General features: G+C 37.4%; 1 pseudogene; it reads right to left on the bottom strand.

Annotated features, from left to right (window-relative positions):
- Positions 1-12029, bottom strand: part of LOC113913601 — a 55760-nt pseudogene extending 43731 nt beyond the window's left edge.
- Between the last annotated feature and the right edge of the window lie 1614 nt (positions 12030-13643).

Here is a 13643-nt window from a genome sequence, read left to right as displayed (position 1 = left end):
CACAATGACAGCAATAACAACACCAAATTTACTTTCAAATAAAAATGTCTGCTTTCATGATTCCTGATATTGGATCATTTTAAAGAAGCCATATGTAACCTAAGTCCACCTTTTTTTTCTTCAGTGGTTGATCAGAAAACTATGATCTGTCAATTTTCTTTCTTTCATTTGTGGGTCAAAACCGAACTAATGGTCTATTGATTCTACTGGATACCCAGCATTCAGAATGACCCATTACATGCAGTTGCACCTTTGTTTTCTGTTATTTAATCTTATGATGGATGGAAATTCTATGACCTTTTGAATAGTGAGTCCTCTTTGGCCATTTGTAGATCATCACTATTACATCACCCAAATGTGATCAGGTTTAAAATGTATATGAATAAACTCTCTTTACCTAGAATGGTTTTCATTTTGTTCATAAAGAGCTAAAAGAAAAAATTCTATAGGATCAGCGACTACTAAGAATGAAATCCATATTAAAAGTTAACTGTGGCTAATCTAGAGATTAACCTATCCCTACAGGATGGCTTAGAAAGTTATTTTAACAGCAAAAGTTTCTATTAGACATTGAAGGTACAGTTTTGTGTCCCAGCTCCACAAGAAATTACTGTGTAAAATTTGGAATGTTGGTTTACCTCTCTGAAGCTAAGTTTCATGGCCACTCCTATATACAAAGTAGATAAGAAAATGTAGCAAAGCAGCACCTGGGTGGCTCAGTAAGCTAAGTGGCCAACTCTTGATTTGGCTAAGGTCATGATCTCAGGGTTCTGGAATCAAGCTCTTTGTCAGGCTCCACGCTCAGCAAGGAGTCTGCTTCAGGATCTTGAGGATTCTCTCTCTCCCTCTGCCCCTCCCCCTGCTTGCTTGCTCTCTCTTTCTTTCTCTCTCAAATAAATACGTCTTTTTAAAAAAGAAAGAAAGAAAGAAAGAACATTTAGCCAATAACTTTAGCAAGTATAAACCCAGGTAAAACTGAAGTGATACTAAAAGGAAGGTAACAAAAATTCATATTGGGGTATAAGTAGTTAGAAAAGCTAAACTGTCTTTTACGGTTAAATAAAAACAAAACATAAATGCAAATACTTTAAAGATATGGTATATATCTTTATATATACCATATCTTATATAAAGATATAAAGATAAACTATAAAGTTTATAAACACCTTTTTTTTTAGATCTCTTATAAATTTTCAGGCAGAAAGTAATAGCTTGTTTTTTGTTACTGCTTCTCAATCATAATACTCTAGTTTAGGAGAAGGCTCCACCAAGCCAAGTTTAGTGAAATAGTTGAGTCAACCAGAACTGTAGAATAGTTTCATTTAAGCAACTTATGATGCCATTAGTGACACAGGTGAAGACATTTAAAATGCATGTTAGTTTTTATCCTGCCCCATTAAATAAAGAGGCATTTTATTGAAGCAAGATATTGTTCTTTTATCAAATTTCCCAATTTAACCCACTTCTGAGTTCTCGCAGGGTTTGAGTAAAGAGTATCATAATTAAATTGCTGTAGGTAATGATATCCCCTGATGGGGAGTCAGGAAAGCAGAGCAAAGTTTTGAGCAGCTGAAGGTTCAATTTGGCCTGGCATGAACCTCCTTCTTTACAAGAGATGGAAGGGGAAACAAAACAAAAACAATAAATAACTTCTTTAATATGTATTAAAGATAAATTTTCTCAGAATCTATGCTTCCACAGTATATTATGCAAGCCTTGAGTTTTTGATATTTTAAACAAGTTTTGCATTGTATTCAAACAAAAAAACTGAGAAGACAACTTTTCATATCAAAATGTCCTAACTGAAAGCCCCTTCACTTCAGAAAGCAGTGTGTCATGCAGTCTGAAGGCAAAATTTTTTGATACACAGACCCACCCTAAGCCAGTTAATTAATTGGCCAAAATAAAGTGGGTTTTGTTTGGTTTTGGGGTTTTTTCTTTCTTTTTTCTTTTTCTTTTCTTTTTTTTTAAGAGTGGCAGGAATTATGGCTATGACCGATTGAAGAGAATGGCAAATTCTCTTCTCAAAAAGCAAGTATATAGCCAAACAATAGACCAAAAACATAAAACAAAAACGAAGAAAACCACTTCAGTCCTCCAGAAATCAATCAAAAGTAAAATACAATCTGCAAAGTACTTATGACTTAAAAACAGCTGGACGTTAAGCAAGAAGAGTGGAGATCTATGGCATCCTGGCCTGGACATGCTCCCATTCTCTCCTGCACTCCCAACTTGGCTTGGCGGTTCTGCCAGGATGGGTTAAGACACAAGGACTATCAGAGTCTCTACAGCATGAAAAGGGGGCTTACTTTATTTGGGGTGACAGGTGACACCCATGCCCAGCAACACTGTCAGTGGATGTGACTTCTCAGAGGTACGTGAGTGAAGGCAGGGGTGGTCAACATACCATGTCTACTAGCTTGATATCATGTGGTTAGGAGACAAGCATATTCCTGACTAAGACTGATCACTGTTACAGGGAAGAAAAGATGAAGCAAACAAAATATTTGATAAAATAGGTCTAAAAACTTGCAAATTTGATTAAAATAATATTTACACAGCCAAGAACCTCAAAAACCTAAGCAGGATAAATACAAAGAGATCCATATTTAGAGACATCATATTCAAACTATTTAAAGGCAAAGTCAAAATCTTGAAATCAGCAAGAAAAAACAATTCATTACATACAAAGGAGCATCAATATTATTGTTTCTCATCAGAAAAAATGAAGGTGAGGGGCGCCTGAGTGGCTCAGTCAGTTAAGTGTCTGCCTTTGGTTCAGGTCATGATCCCAGAATCCTAGGATGGAGCCCCACACCAGGCTCCTTGCTCAGCGGGAAGCCTGTTTCTCCCTCTCCCTCTGCCTGTTGCTCCACCGCTTATTCTCTCTCTCTCTGTGTCAAATAAATAAATAAAATCATTAAAAAAAAAAGAAACAATGGAAGTCAGAAGGTAGTGGTATGGCATATTCAAAGTGGTGGAAAAAATGTAAATGGTCAACAAAGAATCCTATGCATTGCAAAACAATTCTACAAAAATAAGGTGAAATGAAAAATAAGACAATTTTCGCTGGCAGAACTGCCTTACAAGAAATATCAAAGGTATTTCTTCAGGCTGACAAAAATGACACCAGATTGCAAATGAAATCCACAGAAGCAAATTTAGATCACAGGAAAAGGCAAACATATGAGTTAATATAAACAATAGAAATGTAAATCTGTTTTCTGTAGATTTATATAAATATATAAATATGCTTTTATCTTCATTCTTAACTTTTACAGAAGGCAAAAGATTATATAAAGTGATAACACTGTATTGCTTCGACTCAGAATATATATAAATAGAACATATTTGACAATAACAGCAAAAGGAAGGGAGAGGGAATGAATGTATACTGGAATAAGGTTTGATAATTTAACCAAAATTGGCCTGGTATTAATCTGAAGTAATTTGTGATTAAGTTAATATGCATATTATAATCCTTAAAACAACCATCAGAAAATGACCAAATAAATTCACTGAAAAATCAACAGATGAATGCAAATTCCACATTAAAAAATACTTATTTAGCACAAAAGGATGCAGCCTTGGAGTAACAGAGAAAAAATAAATAACAAATTAGAAACTAGAAGGTAAATTACAAATGACAAAGATAAATTCAACTATATCAATAATCACTTCGAATAGGAATAGTCTAAATACCCCAATCAACAGGAACAGATTGTCAGATTGTATATGGGGGGAGAAAAATAAAAGCAAGACCAACTGTAAGCTGTTTACAAGATATTTACCTGAAATGACGAGACAAAGAGTAGATTTAAATTAAAATTATACAAAAAGATTTATCATGCCAACAGTAAACATAAGAGATCTGGAATGTTATATTAATATAACACAAAACAGACATTAGGAAAGAAATGTTATGTAATTCCATAATGATAAAAGGATCAATACATCAAGAAAAGATAACAATTATAAACATGTATGCACCTAACAACACTGGCCCAAAATATATGAAATAAAAAATGGACAGAACTAAAGGGAGAAATAGGCAATTCAACAAAAATAATGAGAAAGTTTGATACTTTATTCAGTAAGTGATAGAACTACTCAGAAAACTCAGAAACCATATAGAAGACCTGAACAACATTATCAACCTAACAGAGATCTATAATAAATTCCACCCAACAACAGCAGAATCCACATTCTTTTTATGACCATTCTCCAGGATACACCATATGCTAGGCAATAAAACAAGTCATACTACTTTCAAAAGTACTGAAATCATACATAGTGTATTATCTTATAGAATATTGTGATTTCTAAGGAATACGTATTCATTCAGATGACCAAAATATATTTCTCATATGTATTTGGTCTTCATCCAGTTACTAGCTTACAGCTCCCAAAACTCTTGGAACTTCCTAAGTGTTGAGAGTGAAGCAGGTGTCTTTTTTTTGTATTAATGAAGGTGACTTTTGGACCCCACCCAAGGGCAGGGGCTGGTTGCCAGAAGGACCAACCATGTGATTAGAGGGTTGAAACCTTCAGTCCCCTGAAGGGGATGGAGGTTGAACTAGCCAATGGCCAAGGACTTAGTCAATCATGACTATGCAATGAAGCCTCCACAAAAACCCAAGGGGACTTGGTTAAGAGAGCCTCTGGGTTGGTGAACATGTGGAGATGAGGGGAGGGGGGAGTGATATATCTGGAGAACGCATGGAAATTCTGTACCCTTTCTCCATACATCACCCTATGCATCTCTTCATTTAACTACTGAAGTGTTTCCCTGAGTTCTGTGAGCCACTCTAGCAAATTAAAAGAACCTAAGGAGGAGGAGGTCAGAACCTCTAATCTGTAGCCAGTCTGTCAACACACATAACAACCTAGGGCTTGCAACTAGCATCTGAAGGGGGTGGGGGTTCAGGGTAGAGGAAAGTCTTATAGAACTGAACCCTTAAGCTGTGGAATCTGATGCTCTCTCAGGTAGGGTAACAACTGAGTTGAATTCTTGGATACTTCACTGGTGTCCAATGTTTGCTTGGTGTTGTATCAGGGCGGGGGGGAGGGGGGAACATTCAGGCACATATTGGAATTGGATCTGGAAACCCAAAAAGAGTTGGTGTCAGGGGATCTGATTACAATAAATACATTAGAAATCAACAACAGGAAGAAATATGGAAAATCCCCTAATATTATTAAACAACACTATTCTAACTACATGGATCAAAGGAAAAATCACAGGTAAAACAGAAAATATTCTGAAATTAATGAAAATGAAAACACTATATGCCATAATTTATGTGATGCAGCTAAAACAGCGCCTAGAGAGAAATTTATAGTCATTTGGCTTATATCGGATAGAAAGAAAGGTCTCAATAATAACCCAAGTTTCCACCTTAAGAAACTAGATACTCATGAGCAACTAAACTCTAAACAACTAGAAGCGAAGAACTAAAACGTATTAGAAGAGGCATCAATGAAATAGCAGATAAACAACTGAGAAAAATCAATGAAACCTGAAGTTTTGTTTTTTGAAGAATTCAAAAAACGCAAATTACCAAAAGCCAGAAAGAAAAAAGGAAACATCATTAATGACCTTAGAGAAACAAAAATATGTAAGGGATTACTGTGAATAACTTTATACCAACAAATTATATAACTGAGATGAAGCAGGAAAATGTACAAAGAAATGATCAAAAGTGACTTAGGAAGAAACAGCAAATCTTAATATACTTATAAAATATAAAGAAACTGGTAATTGAAAATGTTCCCACAAAGAAAAGCTCAGGGTGAATTCTATCAAACAAAGGAAGGAATTATTATAAATTTTTTACAAATTATTTTTTTAATGTAAGAAGAGGAATCACTTACCAACCCATTTTCTAAGACTAGCATTACTTTGTTATTCAATCCAAAGATAACCCAAGAAAAGAGAACAGAAAAATATCCCTCTTGGTCATATATGTAAAATCCTTGATAAAATGTCAGTAAATTAAATAAGCTATTATGCACTATAATTGTTTTAGTTAGGCTGCTTATAACAAAATACCATAGACTAGGTGGCTTAAAAAACAGAAATTTACCACTCACAGTTATGAAGGTTGGGAAGTCCAAAATCAAGGTGCTGGTCCATTTGGTTCTTGCTGAGAATCCTTTTTATTTGATTTGCAGATGGCATTCTTCTCATTGTATCCTGACATGGTGGAAAGAAAAATGCTCTCTCATGTCTCTTCTTATGAGGACACTAATGTCATCATGAAGGCTCCATTCTTATGACCTAATTACCTCCCAAAGACCCCATCTCCAAATACCATCACGTTGGGGGTTTCAAGATATGAATTTGGGGATAACACAAACATGCAGTGTATAACAATAACCAAATGCTATTTACCTCAGGAATGTAAGGTTGGCTTAACAATAAAAAGAAATAACGTTTTACGCCATATTAATAAAATAAAATACAAAAACACATGACCATCTCATTAAACACAGAAAAAGCAATTCAAAAAACGAATCTATGATGATTAAAAACTGATGAAGAACATCTGCAAACTATGAATAATAGGAAACAACTTATTCAACCTGATAATCTCTACAAAATACCCAACCTAACATAACCCTAAGTGGTGAAAAAGAATGCTTTCCTCCAAAAATGAGGAACATGTATGTGCATTCTTGCCACATCTATTAACCTTGTACTAAAGGTTCCTACCATGGCTGACAAAAGAAAAGAATAAGTAAAATTATCTTATTTGCAGTTGACATGATCGTCTACATAGAAAATCCTATGGAATCCAATAACATCAATAAAACTAATAATTAATGAAGTCATCAAGATTGCAAGATTCACTATTATTGTTGATGATAAATATATTAAAGCCAATTACATTAGTGAATATTACAAAAATGAAATTAAGAAAGTAATTCTATTATGATAGCATAAAAGAATAAAATACCCAGGAATATATTTACTATACAAAGAAGTGCATAACTTTTACACTTAAAACTATAAAGCATTATTGAAAGGAATTTAAGAAGATCTAAATAAATCTAAAGACAACCATGTTAATGGATCTAGTATTCTCACAGACATGAATGTAAGAATTAAATGTGCTACGGTGAGCGCTGTGAATTGTGCAAGACTGTTGAATCACAGTTCTGTACTTCTGAAACAAATAACGCAACATATTTTAAGAAAAAAGGAAAAGAAGAAGATAATAGGAGAGGAAGAAAAGGGGAGTATGTCAGAGGGGGAGACGAACCATGAGAGATGATGGACTCTGAAAAACAAACTGAGGGTTCTAGAGGGGAGGGGGGTAGGGGGATGGGTTAGCCTGGTGATGGGTATTGAGGAGGGCACGTTCTGCATGGAGCACTGGGTGTTATGAACAAACAATGAATCATGGAACACTGCACCAAAAACTAATGATGTAATATATGGTGATTAACATAACAATAAAAAATTTTAAAAAAAAAGAATTAAACTATCAAACTTCTAGAAAATAAGAAAAGAAAGTCATTGTGATCTTGACTTTGGCAAAAAAAAATTATTATACTTCAACATGATCCATTAAATAATTAATTGATAAACTGATCATCAAAATTAAAAATGTTTCTGCTTAAAAAAATACCATTATGAAGATGAAAAGTCAAGCCACAGACTGAGAGAAAAATATTTGAAAATCATGTATCTAATAAAGAACTTATATGCAGAATATATAAATAATCCTTAAATTCAGTAAGAAGAAGACAACCCAATTTAAAAATCAGCAAAGGATTTTGTATCTTTGAATGGACACTTGACAGAAGAAGATATATGAATAATAAAAGCACTTGAAAATATGCTTACATTATTAATCATTAGGAAAATGCTAAACTCATAAAGAGACACAACTATACACCCATTAAAATGGCTATCATGAAAAAGTCAGATAATATTACACGTTAAAGAGAATACTGAAAAACTAAAACCATCATGCACTGCTGTGGGAAGATTAAAATGATACCGCCACTTTGGAAAATGTTTCTTAAAAAATATAAACATTTATTTACCATACAACCTAGCAATTTCACTTCTAGGAATCTATCCAAGCAAAATGAAAAGACAGATCCACATGTGTGTGAATGTTCACAGCATCATTATTCCTAATAGCCCCAAACTGGAAACAACCCAAATGTCTATCAACTGACAAAGATAAACAAAATGTGGTAGACATATACAATGTATACAATGTAACAGTATTCAGCCATAAAAAGTAACGAACTACCAATATATGCTACCACTTGGATGACCTCAAAGCCAGCAGGATAAGTGACAGAAACCAAATGTAAAAAACTACAATGTAAGATTTATTTATATGAATTTTGTAGAGAAGGCAGATTTATAGGGAATGAAAGAAAATCAATGGTTTCCTAAAGTTAGGTGTGGGAGCAGGGATTAATTTGGGGGATGAGAGGATGTTCTAAATCTGGATTAGGGTGAAGGTTGTACAACTCTAAATTTGTTTAAATTGTAAATTTATTATTTTTAAAGTCAGTTGGCAGAAACCACCATTAAGTTTGGTGCATTTATACTTACAAACTGATCATTAATTGAAATAATTCACCGAGGAAATATATTCTTCAATCTAAAAAGAATAAATAAATAAAACCAAATTTCTCCTTGTTCTCATGGTGGAGTGTTGGGGGCAGGAAGGATATATGACATTCTTTTTCCTTCTCTATCAATAGGCTTATTGTCTGCAATTCCTAGAATCTTCCCATCTCCAGTTCAGGACTAAAGCTTTTATTCAGAGATGGCGTAGGAAATCCATGAGCAACAAAGTAACCAGATCAATAGAAAAGTTCCATTTTATTGCAAGGATGCCTGACATTTGAGGTCATTTTTCTATTGCTGTCCTATTGCCATGGTCTACTTTGTAGATGAGGTTAAATAAAAGGCAGTGTAATGTTATAGGCAAAAACTCACCTTATAGAGACAGCCAAGTCCAGGTTTAATCATTTTTAATTCTACTATTTACTAGTGCAGCAACATTGAGAAAGTTACTTGACATCTTCCATCCACAGATTCATCCTGTGGAAATGGGGATGAAAATAATGTCTGTCTTCCTCATTCAGTTGTTTTGAGGTGAGGTGAGATATTATATATAAAGAACTTGGCATAGTTTTTGACACTTCAAAATATATATGAAAAAGGACCACTTCTCACCTCTTCCACTGTAATTTCCCTAGTCCCTCATAGCATCATTCTCTCCTACATAACTAAAATAACTGTTAAATTGGTCTCTCTGCTTCTGTCTTTTTCCTCCCATGAACTGTTGTTCACAGAGCAGATGCTTCTAAAATGTAAATAAGATTATGTTACACTCTTGCTCTAAAATCCTTCAGTGGTCTCCTACAAATACCTATACGATCTGGTTCCCCTATGTTCCCGGCTTCATTCCTACCAATATCCTCCTCGATCACTGAGTCAACCTGACCTTACAATTCCCCGAACTGGAGAAAAAATTGTATCTTAAAGTATTTGCCCCTCCTGTTTACTTTTTTGAAATATTCTTCCCCCAGATAATCAAATAACTTATTCCTTCACTTCACTCAAGACAGAAGACACCTTCTCAAGGACACCTCTCCTGAGTTCTCTAACATAGCAAACTACCACTCTATGTCCCTTTAAACTTAATTTATTCTTACTTTTGAATAATATATAGATACCAATTTTTCTATCAGGAAGGCCCTTTGTATCTTATTACTGTTTTCTTAGGATCTACAACAGTGCCAGGTACATAGTAGGCTCTCAATAAATATTTGATAAGCAGCAATTCCTCAATATAATTAAATATCATTATAACTGAACAAAGACTTTAGGTAATTTGACTCAACATTAGCTAATACACATAGCATTGTAATCGATTTCCTAATCATAATCAATATTAAAATCCTCTCATCTCTTAATGTTCATTTAAAAATCAAAACAAAATAGTACAAAAACAAACACTTGTCATTCCAATTGGATAACATGTTCGCAGGTCATACAAACACTTCCATAAAAATTAATGGAAAATAAAATATTTTTCTATATAAATTCATTATTGATTTACTACTTTCTATTTCTGTTTCAATATTAAACGTAGTATAATTTATCTCCCTTAGGGAGTGCGAATATATTTTAAGACCTCTACACATACTACTACCACTCTGTTAAGAGAAGAGGAATTTATCCCTAAAACAATTAATCATAGCTTACTGGAAATGCTTTATAGACCCAATCTTCCTATAGCAATTTATCTCCTTGTAAATTACCTCACTATACAGTTTAACACTTTTCTACCTGAATTTTCTATTATATTTCCTATTTACTTTGTAACTACAGTAAAATCCTTCTATAGAACACTAAGCATGACCCTGAAATTCAATTTTATAAAGTTCTATGGGAGCAAAAAGCAAGCCCCTGGTTGGTAGAGATCCTAGTTTGGGCTACAGGATTTAAATCCTAAGATCCAGTAGACTTTTGGAGTCACATAGTGAGTTGATAACTTAAATACCCATAATGATCATTCTAGGTCCCATGGTTAAACGCACCTGGAAAGTTATCTTTTTAATTGGTCCCATCCAGGAGAATTCACTGCGTCAATAGAGAGCCATTAGGACCCATGCCCGACCTCTGCGCTCCCCTAACTTTGCCTACATATCTGTCATTTTACCTCCCACTAGCAAGTGCACTGTCACCTAATAAAAAGACACCGATTAAAGCAAAAACAAAAAAACTCACAAAAGTGTAAAAATGCTCTTAGTAATGGTCTTTGGAGGACTCCACTTTGCCAGATGCTTCTAACCTTGGGACCCGGCGGGCTCTCTCCTCTTGGCCATCTTTAGGACCAATTTGTCATCAAGCTCCTCACCCGCCAACTGCCAGAAATATCCAGTTGCACACCCCACCCCTTCCTCTCGCTTTCCCTCCTCGTCCTCCCGCTACTGCTGGCCAGTCTCCTCTGCTTCCTGCGCGGGCCCCCGGGATCCTGGGCATCACTGTCCCATCGGCCTCTGCCCATGCCCTTCATGTCAACCAGGCATGGCCTCTCACCATTCGTGCTTGCCCTGGACCGTTCTGGGCCTGCTGGGCCTGCCTCTGGGCCTTAAGCTGCAGCTTCTCTTCCTTGCCTGAGGGTGGCCTGGTGTTCCTCCAACCTCTTGGGCAGAAACTGCCACTCTCCTCGATCTCAATGAGCTGCAGCGCCGCCGGAGATGGGATCTCTGTGAGCCGCCTGGTGCTCAGCCACTATGGCAACAGCCTGGGGCAGCTCAGTCACGTGCTCACCTTCGAGCTCCGCCTCACTCTCTGAAAATCCGGTAGCCAGCAGATCACCGATGTCCTGCAGGTGGCTCGTGTCAGGGAATTTCTCCTGAACACCGTTCATTATCCCACGACTTGCACCCACAGGAATGACTCTGATGCTATGATGGTGGGAATCCAACTCCCGGGAGTGGAGATGTGGCTGATGAGAAGGCAATGTTTGTGCACGCTGATGGAGGGGGACCGCGTCTGGCACATGGTGGCCACGAGCTTCATGTGCATGCTGTGGGGGCCGAAGCTGTTGAGCACCAGGAGAGACGGTGGGTAAACAGCTGCTCACACGTGTGATGTCACTGTAGCGAGGAGACATCACCAACCAGCGTGTACTTGTTGATCTGGAGAGTCACGGTGGGGCTTTCTGGAAGGTGCATGGGGTTAAAGTAAACATTGTTCCCTGTTTTGCTCAAGATTAGTAAGTGTGTGACCCTGAGGGGCCCAGCTACTGCCGCAAAATCCTTTGGAGAATTTTTCTTTTGAAGCCGAAGACTGGCACTGAGCGCTCCGCGGCTCATCTCAAGTCCAGGCTGCGTGGCGGGCGGAACGCAGCGACCCGCGCAGCACCAAGCGTACAAGAAGGAGTGCGGCTGCGCGGCCCGGCCTCCCGGGGGCGGAGCTGTGCCTGGGAGCGCGCTCCTGCTGTGGACACGCCCACCCAGGGCCCAGGGCTGCCTCTCATCCGCGGGGGCACGGGCGCATCAACTCCCAGCGCTGGTCTTTACTCTTCTGGTGCCAGCAAAGAGTAAAGGGCAGCCCACTGTTTACATACACATATGGCTTTAAAAATCTCAGGAAACAGAAATGTGTTTGTTTCCTGAGTGGGGTACACAATGGGGTATGTTGGGGAAGACAGGTAAAAGCAGAGGACAGTTCTTGTTAAACAAGACATTGCTATGGGGAGGCTTGATAACCCCTTCCCCTGGCAGGTGCTCAGCGCAGAGTGCTTTCCTCCCCGATCACCTTCACATGTTACTCAGAATCAACACATCCCCACCTTGCCCCAAACAGCTGATGATACACTGCTGCATGGGAATAAGGATTTTCTTTGGATTGCCACCCCTCCTTCAAACCCTGGCCTTTGGCAACTTATCTACTCAGGATTTCTCTCTTGGGGTCCCATCATCCCTCTTTGTGTTCTCTTGGTCAGTGTTTTAAATGACTTCACACTGGCTCTTTTCTCCAAGTCACACATATCTGATACTGGTACTTCTCCCTTCTTGTCTCTGGCATTACTCATCACTCTAAGTATCTCTCAGTCTCTTTCTCCTGTCTCAAGCTGATAGCTACAGCCTCTTGCCGTTATAGTCCTCAATAAGAGTCCATCGTGTTACTCCCCTACAATTACAGGAAATACATACCAAGCACTCCAAGGGGTCCCATAGAAGCCTGTTTCAACAGAATTGAGGTTGGGGACAGGTACGCTTATACCTCTGCTTTGGGGTGGCAGAGACTCACAGAACACACACAACTCTCTCCAAAGAAAGAGCCCTCATGTATCCTCTCTCTGTCCTCTCTCCCAATGTGTTTATGTCCTTGAGGACTTTCTAGAACCCTGAACTTGTGTGTAAATATTTCCCTTGAAAACTTCATGTTGCTCTGGTATATCACTTTAGAATTTTATGTTTGGTTTGATTTGGCTTTGGTTGAAAACTGACCTGCTGTGACACTCACATTCCTGAAAAGTGGCGGGTCTAGGATTTAAACCTAGGTCAATGTGACTCCGAAGGTCCTGCTCTATTAATGTCCCCAAACACAAGTACACTTGTCTCACACTCCTTCCCATCATCATTTCCATCATCTTGCCTCTGACCTTCTTAAATGCTCTGAGAAAGTGGTGGTCTTGCCTCACTCTCTTGGAATGGTTTAGTTTGAACTCTGAAGGAGAATTTACTCCAGCTCTTACCCATTAACTTTAAAGAATCCACTAACCTTGTGTCTCTTCTCTTCCCTTTCATGCTTTATCCAGTTAATTTCTTTGTGGGAACATCTATGTGGCAACTTATCTTCCCAGACCCTGTCTTGGAAAATGACAACAGTTGTTTTCCTTCTCAGACAGACCTTGCATAATCAGAAACCGGGTTAATATTAAAAATGTTCACCTGATCACTGTATATACTATTTTTTCAATAAATATATTTGGCAGATGAGTAGCATATTTTTTCTGTTTTCCCTTTGAAGTATTTTTAATCACAAACTAGGGAGGCAAATAGGCCTATATTTACAGACCATTTGATAATTCCAATGATTCTACCACAGTTTATATTTTTCAGAAGCAAAAGATTGGTAATCTAGT

Source organism: Zalophus californianus, chromosome 11, assembly GCF_009762305.2.
Source record: "Zalophus californianus isolate mZalCal1 chromosome 11, mZalCal1.pri.v2, whole genome shotgun sequence".
Lineage (NCBI taxonomy): Eukaryota > Metazoa > Chordata > Mammalia > Carnivora > Otariidae > Zalophus > Zalophus californianus.
Note: the sequence above shows the minus strand (reverse complement) of the source record. Positions and strands in the feature narration are given on the sequence as shown.